Below are 16,421 nucleotides of genomic sequence, written 5' to 3'. Positions count from 1 at the left end.
AGAACAAAAACAACAGAAAGAAAACAAAAAAGTAGAGAAATAACTTCACATAGTACATTGCAAAACAACAACCACAAGGATAAATCTCTTGTTTCCTTGTCCTGGAGTTCATTTTGCTTAGATTCTTCCTATGTGGCCATATGCGCATACCTGTTTAGCTATTGAGCTCCTTCTGCTAGGAAAACCCTAGATGCATGTTAATTATTACAAATGAGGAAAACCATAGAGCCTAGGTTACTTTGGAGTACTACAACTTTTAAGGGACCTACCACTTTCAAGAAGGAGCTACATGATCATATAATCTCACCTAGTTTATGTTACAGATGATGAAAAAACTAACATTGAGAAAACGTAAGGACAATCGGTGAAGCACACCTTACTCCATCCCACATTTATTGAGACCAGTTTTTTGCAGTAACAGGGTATGAATTTCGGGCCTTCTGCTTCCTAGGTAGGTACTTCAGCACCTGAGCCATTAAACCAGCCATGGTCCCTTAAAATATAAATTAAATTAAAACAATTGAAGATAGACAAATTTGAATGATGGATGGATGAATCGAAATAAAAGGCAAAGCACATTTTCCTGAGATAATCTCAAATATAGAATTTATTTTGCAGTGTAAGCCTTTGAAGTTATCAACAAAGTCCCTTCTAGAATGTCATAACAATACTAATTTTAATTGAAACAAATAAATAAAAATAAAGCTTATCCAATGACAATAAATTGAATTCCAGGAGAATCTGTCTGTGGTTGTGACTGGAAGCCTCTGGATCTCAAAAATAAGAACCAGGAAACTCAGCATTATGGAGTTAGGAATTAAAGATGAGCTTCAAAAAAGTTTTATTTCAGAAAATAGCTTTCATCTAGCAGGGATTATAGGACAGTGAAAAAGAGAACATTCAGTTGCAACAAATCGAATATATATGCATCCCAATTTCTCATTTTCTCATTTTATATTAACTACCACATTCAAGCTTTTAGAATTTTCTATCCTGTTTAGTACTCAGTGAAAAAAGACAAATAGTTTACCATTGTGAAAAGCATTTTCTGTTCACATCAGAGTCTAACTCAATGTATATTAATATGTCTCCTCTCATATTTCTAATGTGAATTTTGGAAATATGATGCTTTTAAAAATTTCTGGAAATATAAACCTCACAAGCAACCTTAGTCTTCTTTGCTCATTTACTAGTTTTTCTTCTTGATGTAAATAAAAAGATGGTTCCAGTGCTCAGAGATCATGTAATTCTCAGTCATAAGCTTTAGGTGAAGTTTTAGGTTTCAACATTTTCATTTCTCTTGGTTTCAATTATTAAAACTATACTCTTGAAGACCAGCATTATTTTTGTAGCTTACTTGTAAATTTGTAATTTTAATGACTTAGTTTATGCTGAACATGAATAATAAACTATTACCTATTAAATCTGGAGAGCACCAGAAGTTACTAATATGATTTACAATGTACTTCAATGCTGAGAATCAGTGTTAATTTACATTTTAGAGATTAACTGTAGAATAGTGTAAACAAGTATTTTCTTTAATTAAGGAAGCAGGAATCATTTGTAGGGAAGTATTATGTGTAGAAATTAATTCTCTACTAACCAGAAAGCTTATGCTTGGTAAAAAGAACTTAAAGAATTCTACCTGAAGATCTGTTCATCCATTTGAAAGGCAATAAGAAATTTCTAAAAGCTTATCTACACATGTCTTGATAGCTTTTTTCAGTTCTTGCCAGCTTGCCTTGTGTTTAAAGCAATGTCAATGGGAAGGTCTTTACTCAAGGGAGAGAGAATTTGAAGTTTCCATGTTGCTGTTTTTTTTCTTTTCTTAAATTGCTCTGTAGACTAAGACATTTATTAGTGGGCCTTGTCAGATCCTTAAATCTTACAATATGACCTGGAAAGATAATAGGCTAACTTTATATCATGTTCAGATTCCTCAGCTGGCATTCACTCAGCAATGCCCTCCTCCTGTAATCTGTAATCATCATCCTATGTTGTCTCATAGTGCTTTTCTTTATTAACATGAGCTTTGGTGGTGCTTTGTTTAAAGTGGGTCTTAAGAGGTCTACTGTTTCTTTTGGATTAAGATGATTTAAAGTCCACTTTTATTAGCTAGTCAACTTCAATTTCCAATACATGATATAGTAAGTATTGAAATTTAATTTGTTCTTCAAATTCAGTTCATCTCTACTTCTTTCTATGAAGCCCCTGACAATTAATCTAGTTCATCATAGTCCCCATATTGGTCCATCATAGCACTTCAAATATATCTGTGGTTGGTTGTGTACTATATAAGAATATTATTCTCTAATGATATGACATATATTTTTAAATGTATAAGCCCTTGGTCTTCCTGTAAACAACTTTTACATTTTAATATGCTCACACATAGTAGAACAAGTTTAGAAGTTTTCTTCTAGGTAAGTTATTATGTAATTGAAAGATGCTGTCTTTGTTATGAAAATGGAGGAGAATGGAAAAGGAAGAGACCAGATTCAATTCTCCGCAGGCTAGGACTGTTTATTCCCAGTGAGGGGCATAGACCTTCCCACAGATATGGAGGTTATGCAAGGGGCTGGACTTGTTATTGGTCTTATACAGGTCTTATCAAGGAAACAGAAAATTTAAAAATATGCTGGAGTCTCTTGGCCTGGAGTGAGGAGAATTTGGCTAAGCCAAGGTCAGAGTGACCTGCCTCCGGACAAGCACTTGAATAGGCACCAGGTGTTCTGCTTGACCTGGGGGAATAAGGTGGGAGTGAATCCTTCATATTCCATCTTTAGATACATAAAACGATCCATCCAAGAGGGGAAAGGAAAGTACTTCATACAGGGTCTTTGGATACATAAAAAGACTGAGCTGAGAGGAAAGCAACACTGAATTATGGCACTAAAGCCAAATCCCATCTTTTGAAACCCTCAAGGGTTGGAGGACTTTCGTGGTCTTTTCTGGCTACTTCCTACTGACATGGGGGAGGCAAGTAGTCATTGGGGCTTGGATCTTCAGTGTCCAGGTCATGTGAGCAGGACAGAGCAGTGTAACAAAACCTCCATTTGTCTGCAGTAACAGGAGGTCCTTACCTTGCATCCAGGTGGTATCCTAAATGTGACTATTACCTTGTTAAAGAGCAACTTTTGGAAAAGGTGAGATCACACAAAAGGCTGACAAGGTGGAAGGACTAGGTGATATGAATGACACAGGAAAACATACCCTGGGAACAATCCAGAAAAAAGTTCCATTTAGAGCAGAAGCCCAGTTGTAGCCAATTACAAGAAAGGAGAAATGGGGGCATGAAGGGAGTGTCTATAATTGCTGGTGATTGTGTATGGGAAAGCATGGTGGACTAGTTAAGAAGCTAGGACTGGATTTGACTGGATAAGGGCCCAGTAGGAGGCCTTGATCATTTCCTATAACTTGACTATAGGTGTGTGCCTATACTATAGAATTTGAATGGGGCTTGAAGTCAGGGCTAGGCACTGTCCCTCAGTTCTTTTGCTCAGGGCTAGCATTCTACTATTTGGAGCCACATTACCGCTTCCTGAATTCTGCTGGTTATTTAGAGATAAAAGTCTAACAGTGATTTTTTTTGGCCTGGGCTGGCTTCAAACCACAGTCTTTAGATTAAATAAGCCTTTGTCAACATACCCTTTAGTAAAATTGAAGCAACAAGGTGATCAATAGATATACCTTTTAAGCAGGGTTTACCTGGAACTTTTAAAAATAGAAGTTAAGTTTGACCAATAAATACTTGCAAGAGCTATTTTCCCTCTGTGGGTTGACTAAATGCTGCAAAGGATAAAATCTGCAATGACAAACTCAGTAAGCAGAGTTTTGAAATACCAACAGATTAAGCGATCTAGTTAGTTTTTAACTGAACACAGAACGTTAAGATACTAATTAAGATTGACACCATTTTCAGCTTACTTAGGAAACAGATATTAAACAGGGAAAAATGTTATTTCAGTTAAATGATGTTCATTTGAGGGACCTTGGCCTTAACACTTAAGTGAACTTTGGTTTAGTTGCCACTTAGTTTTGTGTGCCAAACTTAATAGTGTACAATTACTTTCATAGATGAACATAAAGAATGAGATGCTGGTTTTCAGTGTAAATTACAGCCAACTTAATTATAACCAACTGTATTCATAAGCTCTGTCTTTCAGTATAGACTCATTCTATCTGCTACATCTAAAACAATTCTTACTTCTTAAATTCTTTCTTATCCAGAAGAAACCATTTTTTTCATTCCTCAATTCCTTTAACTTTCCTCTTTCTTTACATTACTCCATCACAGATTGCTAGGAGGGGAGCTAGGTTCTCAAATTCTTTGATAAAGAATTTTCTTTTTCACAAGCAATACACTTGATTCATGCCATGATGAAAGTTTTTACACATTAAAATGAGGTAATTGTGAAAATGTTCACTCACACACACACACACACACACTTGTACAAAAGTTAGTCTTTCAAAAAATGAGTTAGAATTCTAATGTCAAAAGACATTTTTACCTATTGCATGATAGACCCACGTGGTAATTGTTGGAAAAAAAGGCAACACCAAACAATATGTAAGCCAAAACTCAAGGCACAAAACTTCTGCCAACAACAAACAGAATTTAACAGAATCCATTCAGCTAGCAACAACAGTTTCCTGCCTAGAGGCCCATATTTTCAACCAAGGTTCAGAACCATGTCTAAATTAAGAACGTTGAATCATTGGTTCCAAGTGGCAATATCAGCTTCTAAACACTAAAAGGTTTCTGATACATGCATGAACTCTGGCATTGGCTGGCAATGGGAGGAGCTGACTAATTTGCACCTTACAGCTTTCAATGGGCTTCAAGCCTGGAGGCTTGCACTCACTCCCACACAGCCTCCATTCCTGCTCACAGCCCTTCATCAGCTTATGCCTTTGAGGGTGTCTGGGGACAGAAGAGGACTATTAAGCCCAGTAGGCCTTGGTGCTCCTGGTGGAAAGAGGCCTCTGAAAGAGAAGGAGGATAGCAGTAAGCTTTATGAGAGGCAGCCAGGAGGTGGATGGTCTCTCAGCAGAGAATACCCAGTTACTCCTGGCTCTTTTCCTCTCCTGGGTTTTGGCACCGTACATTAGGGAAATGGAGCAGAATAGAAAAGGAAAAGATCAGACTCAGTTCGTAACAGGCTAGGACTGTTTATTGCCAGCCATGGGCACAGACCTTCCCACAGTATAGAGAGGCTGGATTTGGGGTTGGGCTTATATAGGTCCTAACAGGGAGGCAGAAAATTAAAAAATAAGCCATGGTCTCTTGAGGACTAACGGTAGTACCGTTGGCCAGGCACAGAATGCAAAGCTCTGCTGGGGTGAAAGGGCTTTCAGCTAAGCCAAGGTCTAAGTGACCTGCCTGTGGACAAGCACATGAATAGGCACCTGGTATTTTTCTGGACCTGGAGAAATAAGGCAGGTGTCAATCTTTCAGTCTCTGCTCTGGAATTTGAGGAAAATGCTTTCCGAAGAAGATATCTATCTCATTTCTTCATGTCACGTCATGTCCTTACTCTCAAATGAAATTATTTAGCATAATAGCTCACTTCATTTGAATGACTTTATTTCAACTGTTTTCTTTTGCATATTTCAAACATTTAAATTTTGCCTCCAAGAAAGATTTTCTACTAGCAAATAGAATAAAATTGTTTCTTGTTTAAAACACAATTGCTAAGATGAATTATAAAAGTATTTGTGGCAATGTAATCAGTGACTAAAGTGACTACTTTAAAGAAAGCAGTTCTAGCTGGGTGCGGTGACTCATGCCTATATTCCTAGCTATTCACGAGGCAGAGATCTGAGGATCAAGGTTCAAAGCCAGCCCGGGTACTAAAAAGTCCATGTGCTTCTTATCTCAAATTAATCACCAGAAAACTGAAAGTGGTATGGTGGCTCAAGGGGTCAGATGGTAGCCTTAAGCTAAAGAGCTCAGGGACAATGCCCAGGCCAAGGTGTAGGGTGATAGCCCTGAACTAAAGAGCTCTGGGACAGTGCTTGGATCCAGAGTTCAAGTCCCACACACAAAATATAAAGCAGTTCTTTTCTATATTTATTCTTGTATACTGAATACACACACAAATATATATATATATATATATATATATATGTATACACACACATACCCATGATCGCTGTCTTTACATGAGACATGTATAAAAGTGAAAGTCTTACTGATCCAACCAGAATGTAACCTTGGGAACATTTCTTAGGTTACTTCTCTGTGCCATGTTCCCCATAAATCAAATGGTTGCAATTAGGTTTATTTTATAAGATGTTCTTCATATTAAAGAAGAATGCTTGGAAAGCAGTTATACATTGAAATTTTTCTGCATCAAGTACCCATATAGTAAATTTTATTGTCATTATAACTGCTATAATTACTTGAAAATACTTGTTTGTGTTGACAATCTTTGCTAACTCCCTGTGATTTAATTTTATGTTAGACGTGAACCATAGTTCAGTCACCACATAGAACATACAATATTGCTAAATCATATATGACTGTTTCCAAGCTTACTATTTTGTTCAAAATCTCTTAATAGCTTCTTACTCAATTCTGTTACAGCTATAAACCCCTTGAAGGCGGTGTCAAGGCTTATGCCCTATTATGTTCCTTGAAGTAAGGCATTAAACTTCTTTATAGTATCAGGTATCATATAAATTATGTTAATAAATAATAATGACACCATATTGGCTATATCAAAATATTGACAGGAATCTGAAAGGGACACAGTGGAAACCTCCTTCTTTGCTAAAATAAAATTAAAGTCACATGATGATGACTATAATTGAGAAACACCTGTGAAGCAATTGGAAAATTTGCCTCTTCTAAAATGAGCAGGGTCAACTGATACCATTAATAAGCAAACTCAGGGATCACTGCCTTGACCTTGTATATAGATGAAAACAATAGTTTAAGAGATGGAAGCTTTCCAGTGGTTTAAAAAATGGTCACAGGTTGTTCTACTTGAATAACCTTACTATCCATGTTGAAAATGGGACAAGGGAGCAATCAAATCTAAAGTAGAAAATTACAGCCCAATTTGTTTCCAGGTCTCCTCTGTTTCTCCTTTTAGAGTCTAAAGCTACTGCCTCACACCAGCACAAAATGTACTATGGAGTGAGAGACTTTGGCACTTGACAAAGCATACTGTCCAGATTCTTACGTTCACTTGACCTAAATTAATGGCACCATTCATGACAAGAGAGTGGCAGTAATGTTAAAGTACATTAAACTGAGACCTTTCATCTATTTGGCATTATGTTCTCTTTTCAGATTTTTTGTTACACAAAGTAACAAAACAACCAAATCACTAAGTACATCTGTGTTTGTTGATACTTGACATTGGTTTTAAAGTGAGATTTAGGAGAACCCTTATTTAATCTGGGTTGGACTCTACTGTGCACCAATTTATTGGCGCCGTTTAGGTTTTATTTCTACAGTTGAGCATCCAGTGGCCTAAATGTAAGATTAAAAGATTCTCATTCTTTAATTATACACACCACATTTGGCACCATCATTCATCTCATTCACATTGAATATTAGAATTAATAATGTCTGAGGATCACAAATAAATGGTACTCTCTGCCAGAACATTGAGTTGCAGGAGCTCTGGAATATTATTGCAATTGCCATTGGTTCACATTTATACTCATTATTTTCTCATTGAATACCTTCCATAATCTGGTCCTGATTTGCCTTATTATTTCCTTAAATCCATTGCATATACACTATATATTATAGTTACTTAACAAATCACATTTCTACATTATTTCTGGCCTTCCTCATTGTACTTTAATCAAACATGTCTTCACCCATCATTTAAAGAGTGCTTGAAAGTTGTCTTTGTGCTTAGGTCTTCTTCTCTACATCCTCTCTTTAAAAAAAATCTTTGGTAATACATACTGTATGTAAGTATGAGTGGACGAACAGTTTAAACCTTTATAATAAGGTATTTGTGGTGACATGGGCAAGGATTTGATCCCATTTTAGACCTATAGCTTCCAAATTACGCAGTACAGTATATTAAACTCAAAAGCAACAGCTACTGATTTATGATTGAGAGATTGATTCACCTGCTATGCCTTTCAAATGGTTTATTCATTGACTATCTATAGCCTCTTATGAGGAGAGGATTTTGAGTACAGGGAGATTTCAGGACGAATGAAATGTGCATTGAATTTCATTAGAAACTACAATAATATTCTGGGAGGATAATAGCATGGTGGAGTTATTTGAAGGGGACACTACTTGCCTTTTGGCTGTAATGGAATCAGTAAATCCTTTCCTGATTTAACATGGAATCTATTGGTAAGCATTTGTTGGGTTTCTACTCTTGAAGACCAGAAAGTAAAAGTAGAACTTCAACTGGAGTATCCATTTTTAGGAGTGCTGTATTAGACATGTTTTCCTATGAAATACTCAGAACCAAGCTCCATATGTAAGGTATTTGCTAACACAGAATAATCTCAAGAAATTGTAGCTTTGTGACATGAAAATATTTTCTGGGACTTAAGAGGATTTTGTGGAAAAAAATATAAGCCAGACAGTTAATATGTAGAAGATTAAAGAATTTCAAAGAGCTGGCACCTATTGTGTGATTATTGTACTTTAGGCTTATAACTTGGATTTTCTAAAGAATATGCATAATTCTAAGGTTTCTCCATTAAATTTCCATTTATTCCATAAAAATAAAACCTTCCATAAGTACTTTTTCCAAAGAAGCCCCATTTCATTTATTGTCTTTATTTTTTTCACTTAGCTTTAAAGATATAAAAGTGCACATATTTCAGCTTACATTTTAAAAGAAAGAATACTATTTTATTTGTTTTCCCCATATGAATTAATAACAACTTAATTTTATGTTTCTCTATAACATTAAATATTTTGCAGAAAATAAAATTCAAGCACTTGTATTGACAAACTGGAATCTGTTGGGAATTTTTTTCAAAGGAATTCACATAGTTCTTAATTTAAAAATGCTCAAGCAAGCCAGGCACTGGTGGCTCACATCTATAATCTTAGCTACTCAGGACACTGAGACCTGTGGATTGTGGTTCAAAGCCAACAAGGTAGAAAAATCGATGAGACTCTTACATCCAACTAACCACTCTGAAAATACCAGAAGTGGCTCTGTGAGTCAAAGTGGTACAGTACTATCCTGTGCAAAAAGAACCCAAAGGACAGCACCCAGTCCCTGAGTTCAAGCCTCAAGATTGGCAAAAATGTTCAAATATACTATCCTTTACAATTTATTTATATGTTGCTTTATTAGTAGTTTAACACCCTGTTCTTGCTTTCTTTATGGTAGATGAATTTTAGTTCTAGTCTTGGGACTGGGATGCTGCCATGTTCCTATATTCTTTTTGGTGAAGAATGCTACGCAAATGTGCAATATCTGGTAGAACTTAGGAGCTTTGTTTGTGGCCATGAAATAGAAAATGTAAGAAATCTAAATTCTATGTCATTGGCCTAAAAAGAAGCAGTATTCTATTATAAAGAGTTCTCCACTTGGACTCAGGAAGCATGAATTCTAGTTATTTGAACATCTGGAAACTCATATTTTCATTTATTAAACTATTAATTGAAATAAGTAAAAGACACTGAGATGATTATTAGGGATACAGTAAAATAAAACATGTAGAATTGTTGCCATCATGGAATTTATATTTAATTGGGGAAGATTGACATTATTAAAATAATCCCACATATAAACTTTAACACAGCACTAATGAGAAGTATGTGTAAGAATAAAATGCAGTACTATATGAGAGTATGTTACAAGGAAATTTGACCAAGTCTTAAAAATTAGATTGTTTCCCTAATGGAATGATTCGGGCCACCAGTTGTCGCTATCCCCTCGGCCGGCAAGGAAGACGCAACAAGTGAGACTTCTTCTCGAGCAGCAGTTTATTCAGCAAGCTTACAGCTATGCCGGGTCGACCCCGACTTCTTCAAAACCCTGGGCTTTTATAGGCCCATCATCCAATCACATTTGCTTTCTTACAATTCTATAGCCAATAATATAAGTACACCTCTATAGCACATTCTAAACAAGTAGCAATATGGCATTACACATACTTCCAATCATGCATAAAGCTCATGAACAATCACATCTTTTCCTGGAAACTTTCAGACAAACAACTCAGTGGCGCAACCACAAAGGCGGATGCCAGCGCCATCTTGTAATGGCGAATGTAATAGCTCTCTACACATTAGGAAACTTGTAAAATTGCAAGAGGAAGTGGCACTGTGGCTCAAAGGGTAAGGTGATAATCTTGAGCTGAAGAGCTCAGGAACAATGTCCAGGACCAGAATTCAAGTTCAATGACTGACAGGAAAAAAATTAGAAGAGCTTAGACCTGAGCTTGGAGTAATGATGAGGGGAGAGTTGCCAAGGGTAAGTCAAATTTCAGGCTTAACTATATGAATAGTAAATTATTCCTTAAAATGAAAGCCCTATAGAACTATGATTGGGTGGGTCATGAGAATAACAGAATATTCATTTTTATAATATTTGTTAAGCCTGAGTCATTTAAAAACAATTTGGACCATGTTTACAAAATCCTAAAGATAGAGTAGTGCTTGGAAAGTGGATAGAATTTAGCTTTAGTGACATGCAGTCTCTGTTTCCAATACTCCACTCAGCTGGATTAAAGCCTTAAAAATTCTTAAACCATGTCAACTGAAATCTACCAATTAATTAGTCAATAAGATGACATAATCTGTCAATTCAATGAAGAACTGATTGTAATATGAGTTAATGAGCCAGACTGATAACATTAGACTTTGTCCTTGTCACTCAATAATTATCTGAGTTTCCCTCATCATCCATTGGTATGTATTTTTTCTATGGCCAGTGCTCAATAAATGCTTATGTGGGGATATGGTAAACAAAAAGTGGCATATAACATACATCTAAAGCTCAACATATAAAGGTCTTCAGTAATGTGCCTATTTTAAGGTAAAATAATTTTCTGCCCCTCAACATTAACAATGATCATACAGACTGTAATAAATATGCAAAATGAGGAGTCAGAAGCACATGGATTATGGCAATTGGTTGAAAAATTGACTATTTCAGGAAAGTATAAAACTTTCAATCAAATCATACCGATTTTTCATCCTTATGAAATACTACTGTTTTCATTCCTTATGGCTTGTTATGAATGAATATGTGAAAGCTAAGCCTAAAGCCAAGTATATTTTTCATAAAAATCTTTGAAATTGAGACAGGTAAGTTGACATTTCTTTGATTTATTTAATGAGAGACCTTATCCTATGCGTTGTATTATTCTTATTTAATATTTATAGAACACCACAATATAGGATGAGAGAAAGGGAAAATTTCTTTGTCAAGTTTTAGTTTATTCTAACCAGAGTGAGAGTTTTAATGGTGCCATTGAATAAAGCCACTAACCCTGTCCATTATGACTATAACATGGTCAACATTGCAGGATATTCTTTTGATCAGATTTCATTAAAGTGAAAAAATGCCCAAGAAAATCAACTGAAAAGGAGGAAAGACTTATCAATTATTGGCTAGACTTATTGTTTTTTTGTGTGAGGCAAGGCAGGGCATCAGGACTGAGCAACATACTGAAAGAAAGTTGTTTACTTCATGATGGCCATGAAGCAGAGAGAGAATGGAGTTGCAAACAAGATAAGCCTCTCAAAGCATAGCCTTCCATGTCTTGTCTTCATCTTACCCCACCTACTAATAAACTATTCAGTTAATAGTGCATTCAGTTAATCTATTGATAAGGTGAGCATCATCAAAATCCAATTATTTGTCAATATTGTCACTAGCTTATGACCGAGCCTTCAACAAACAAGTCTTTGGGATAATTTTAAATCGAAATCACAACAAAATCGAAATTGTGCAGTAAAAATCTAGAAACCAGGAAGACAGAGAGGATTTAAAAAATTAGAGATTCATAAAGCTCTTGGTAGTCAAGAATAAACATGTTTCTCTCCTCAGGGAAGTCTAACAATACATTAATACCCCAATAACCAAGCAAATATGTATAAAGAAAGGTGAGCAATAGATGCATAGATAATCTTGTATTCAGTAAATATCACATCTGGCTGTATAAGGAGATAGTTATCTTGACATTGGAGCCAGAGTTTCACTCCCTAATGGATTTAGAGTGAAGATATTATCCTCAGCTTTGAAGAACTATTGTTTTCAGGAAGGGAGTTTCTAGGTGGAAAAGAGACAGGACTCAGTTATTTGGTAACATGTTGGCCTACTATTCCTAAAGCCTGGAGTTTGATTCCCTTAGCTCCACAAGCCTATAATGCAGAAAAACAAGGGCTTAGTACCTGGGACTGGAATAGAGGTTGTAGTTTCTTTTGAAAAGAAAAATACTAAGGTACTAAAAGAGGCCAAAAAGTCACAGTAGATCTATCTGCACAGCGATTTTGATGTTAAATGATTAAATCCCTTAGATTTTTAAATTTTTAATTTCAAGATTATTTTTTCAAAGATTTTATTAGCATTGATTTTATATCATGTTTCAAATGTCATGTTTAACAAACAAGTATTCAAGAAGGGAATCTATGCAATCAGTAGCGCTTAGATTTTAGAATATAATTAAAATTAAGCTCAGGGTTTGCATGTCATAGATACATATCAATGATACATAGATACATTGCATACTACGCATAGTAAATGCATACTACGCTTGTTAGGATAGAACCCAAAAGCAAGTATTAGTCTATCTTATCCAACATTGCTGAATAAGAGTAGAAGTCACTCTTGCTTTTTTCCCTCTTTCTCTTAATATGCTTCTCCTAAGCCTGGCATTGTGATGCATGTCTGCCACTCAAGATACTAATCTGGCACATATAAGGAGGATTTCAGTTCAAGATCAGCCTGAATAAAAAGTTGGTGAGACCCAATCTCAACCAAATGTGGATATAGTGATTTGTGTCTGTAATCATGTCTATGGACAAGGCATAGTCAGGAGAATCATGCTGTAGACTGGCTATAGTGATTTGGGTCTGTAATCATGTCTATGGACAAGGCATAGTCAGGAGAATCATGCTGTAGACTGGCTCCTGACAAAATTGTAGGAACCCTACCAATAAATGACCAAAGCAAAAATGGATGGTGATATGGCTACACTATTGAGTAACTGCCTAGCAAAGTTAAGGCCCTATGTTCAAAACAATGCTGTCAATAATTCCTGGCAAATTCAACAGATTAAGATCAGATTTTTCTGGTCAGTAATTTCACTCGCAGTGACAGTCTTCATCTTTCTAGTCTTATCATAGAATGCTTTTTTATACTATCCCTACAATTGGAGAAACAAATCTATTTATTATTTTTAATGGTCTCAACATACTGTCACTACCCTATATTTGCTTGTATTACCTCCAATGACTAAATACTCATGGTAGGTCTTCCATTATTGCTTCTTGAAACCATCCACTCTTCAGAGCCATCTCACAGCTCCTTCACCTTTTTGTGTGATGGAGAACAAGTTACTTATATTTTCCAAACCTCAAGTGTCTTTTGCATGAATTAGAAATAATACACGCTTTCTTTGTAGAGGCCATTGGGAGAATTGAATTAGGTAACACAAAGCTAATAGCACTGTGGCTAATACATATGGGAAAGCTCAATTTATAGTAATTATGCATAGGATTATGTCTTCTATGTTCTAAATATTCCTTCTTAACCATTTTATAAGTTTTTGTCCTATTTCAACACTTACATGAATTCTTTCTTTCTTTCTTAGTTGTTACTCTGAAAATACTGCTAGAATTTACCACTTTAATGCTCTTGTTCTCTACCAGGCACTATATAAAGCACTTGGTGCACATTATCATCATATCAAGTCCTTACCAATTTTCTCAAGAAGGTACTAATAATTACACCATTTTACAGATAGGAAATCTGAGGTTTAATGTACCTGCCCCATTCCCATTCTTTCCAGATACTTAATTCCTCTCCATATCTATAAAAGTCAAAAATTAATTTATTTTTGTCTATATTCTCAGTGACTAGCACAGTGACTGCCACATTTTAGGCTCTCAAGGGATTTAGTGCTTGACTGAATCAATGTTGTTTCCTTGCTGCTCAAAGCCACCAACCCTGATTGTGACACCTAGGCATGAACACTAGAGCTCATCTGTAGCCTTTTCTACATTAAATTTTATATTTTCTACATTAGATACCCTCAGGGCCCTATTTCTTCTGGACAATTGATAAATTAATCCTGATAGGATGATAGCAGCAGATAATTACTGTGAGTATGTTAATGTGTCACCCCTCCTACTTAACTTATTTGCATTTTAATGGAGCAATACTGGAGATAATTCCTTAAGGCAAAGGGAATGTATCTTGAGGGTGAGAAAGCCAGTGTCAGTGCCAAGCTGCAGTTGTGGGGGTGGGAAGAGAAGGTGGTGAAATGCAGGTCTCAGAAGTGACAGCACTTACGTATCATGCCAGCTTTGATGAATAATTTTATAAGGCAAAATTATGATCTATTGTCATCTATTCTTAGTTTTTTATTAGATTTGTTGATTCTCTTAAGCACAATCTCAAGCCCTTTTGGGCAAAGACAAATAGCTAGCCCTAATAAGATGCATAGTGCTGTGAAATTAGATGCATTAACTAGGATTTGAATTAAAGATGTTTTTGAGATAAAATGTTAACAAAAATGTATTTTTGTGAACAATTTCTACCAAGAGACTACATTGGATCATACTGAATATAATTTTTTTCCTAAAGCTAGCAAGGGGAACAAATGATGAGACATCTCAGGAAAGGAAGAAAAGTATCACATTTTAGATGTTTTTCTCAATTAGACCTTTTTTTAAGTAATCTCTAGGAAATGTATTGAGAGATTCTTTTAACTATTTTAAATTCAGCTTTTCCAGATATAAACATATAACCAGTTTTTACGCAATGATATGTTTTACAACAAAGAAGATATTTTCAAATACCAAATGGTGTAACTGATCACAAAAATTGCCAAATGACTTATATATGTCATTTATTAATGACTTAATGTGAATGTTTGAGATTATTATTCAATAAATATTTGATGAACAAAAACTATGTACCAGAAATGAGGAAAAGTTCAGTGAAAATGAAATGTTATTAGTAAATTAGTGTACTTCATACATTCATCAGATACAGAATGTCAGAAAAATAGTTTCTTACAGAAGACTTCTTTTAGCATCTGCTTTCTTCTGTTTATTTTTATAATACCAGGCTCATTTGATAGTTAACATTTTGTAATAAGTGTTGAAACCACATAGCAGTAGTGTTCTTTTTCAAGATTATTATGGTTCATCTGAATCACTTTATAGCTAAATTTTAAAATCACCTTGGTAATTTCTACAAAAAAGTCTTTCTATCATTATTGGGTTGGAAATATGGGGAGAGATGACATCTTAATGTTGAGTTTTCCAATCATGGTCAATAGTGTATTTCTTCATTTAATTAGATATCATTTAATTCGTCTCAGTAATGTTTTATAACTTTAGCAGAGGTCTTAAACATATATATTTTTCTTAATTTTGACACTATTTTATTAGCATTTTATTTTCAGTGTTTGAGTTTCTCATTGATGGTATGTAGAAATACAGTAAATTTTCAGTTCTGTAGGGCTCAGAATTTCATTGGATTGTAGGGGTGGTTTTTCAAGCATACCTTCTGATTATATATGTAGATAGTCATGCAGCTTTCTTTCATAAGCAAATAAAATATACTTTTATTTCACAGTAAAAAATAAATTTTGTGACAAATTATAAATAAGTTTCTTTTATGATAACTTCAGTGTTATATCCAGAAAATAGCATAACTAAAAGTATTCATTAAGAAATACAAAGCAGTATAATTTGTTTAGGGTTAGTTCACTTTAATGCAAAATTTCACTTTTTAAAAACTATGATTGTTACAATCGGGAAGATAACAACTTAGTGATGCCTAAGTTCTGTTCCTTAAAATATACATTTCGGGGGCATTGTGCTACACATTTGTAATACCAGCACTTGGGAGGCTGATGCAGAAGAAGCAAATCCCAGGCCAGCCGAGAGTATATATCAAGACTCTTGTCTCCACAAAATAGAAAATCTTTTAACGAGTACAATATAATCATCTTATACATTTCTTCAGGTATTTTCTTTCTTTTTTTTCCCTAAAGAGTGTAGAAGTACTCCTTGATGGACAATGATATCTGCAATACAAACTTGCTGTTTTTTTTCCCAGTACTGGGCCTTGAACTCAGGGCCTGAGCACTGTCCTTGGGCTTTCTCAAGGCTAGAGCTCTACCACTTGAAGCACAGCACCACTCTGGCTTTTTCTATATATGTGTGCCAAGGAATTGAACACTGATCTTCCTGCATGCTAGGCAAGAGCTCTACCACTAGGCCAAATTAT

General features: G+C 35.2%; 1 protein-coding gene across 1 annotated transcript in view; it reads left to right on the top strand.

Annotated features, from left to right (window-relative positions):
- LOC150041479 (teneurin-1-like) overlaps positions 1-16,421 on the top strand; it is a 464,851-nt gene that overhangs the window by 206,355 nt on the left and 242,075 nt on the right. The window lies entirely within an intron of this gene.

The sequence above is a fragment of the Megascapheus bottae genome, chromosome X, assembly GCF_031878675.1.
Source record: "Megascapheus bottae isolate mThoBot1 chromosome X, mThoBot2.hap1, whole genome shotgun sequence".
NCBI classification, from domain to species: Eukaryota; Metazoa; Chordata; class Mammalia; order Rodentia; family Geomyidae; genus Megascapheus; species Megascapheus bottae.
This window is presented reverse-complemented; position numbering and strand designations above follow the sequence as displayed.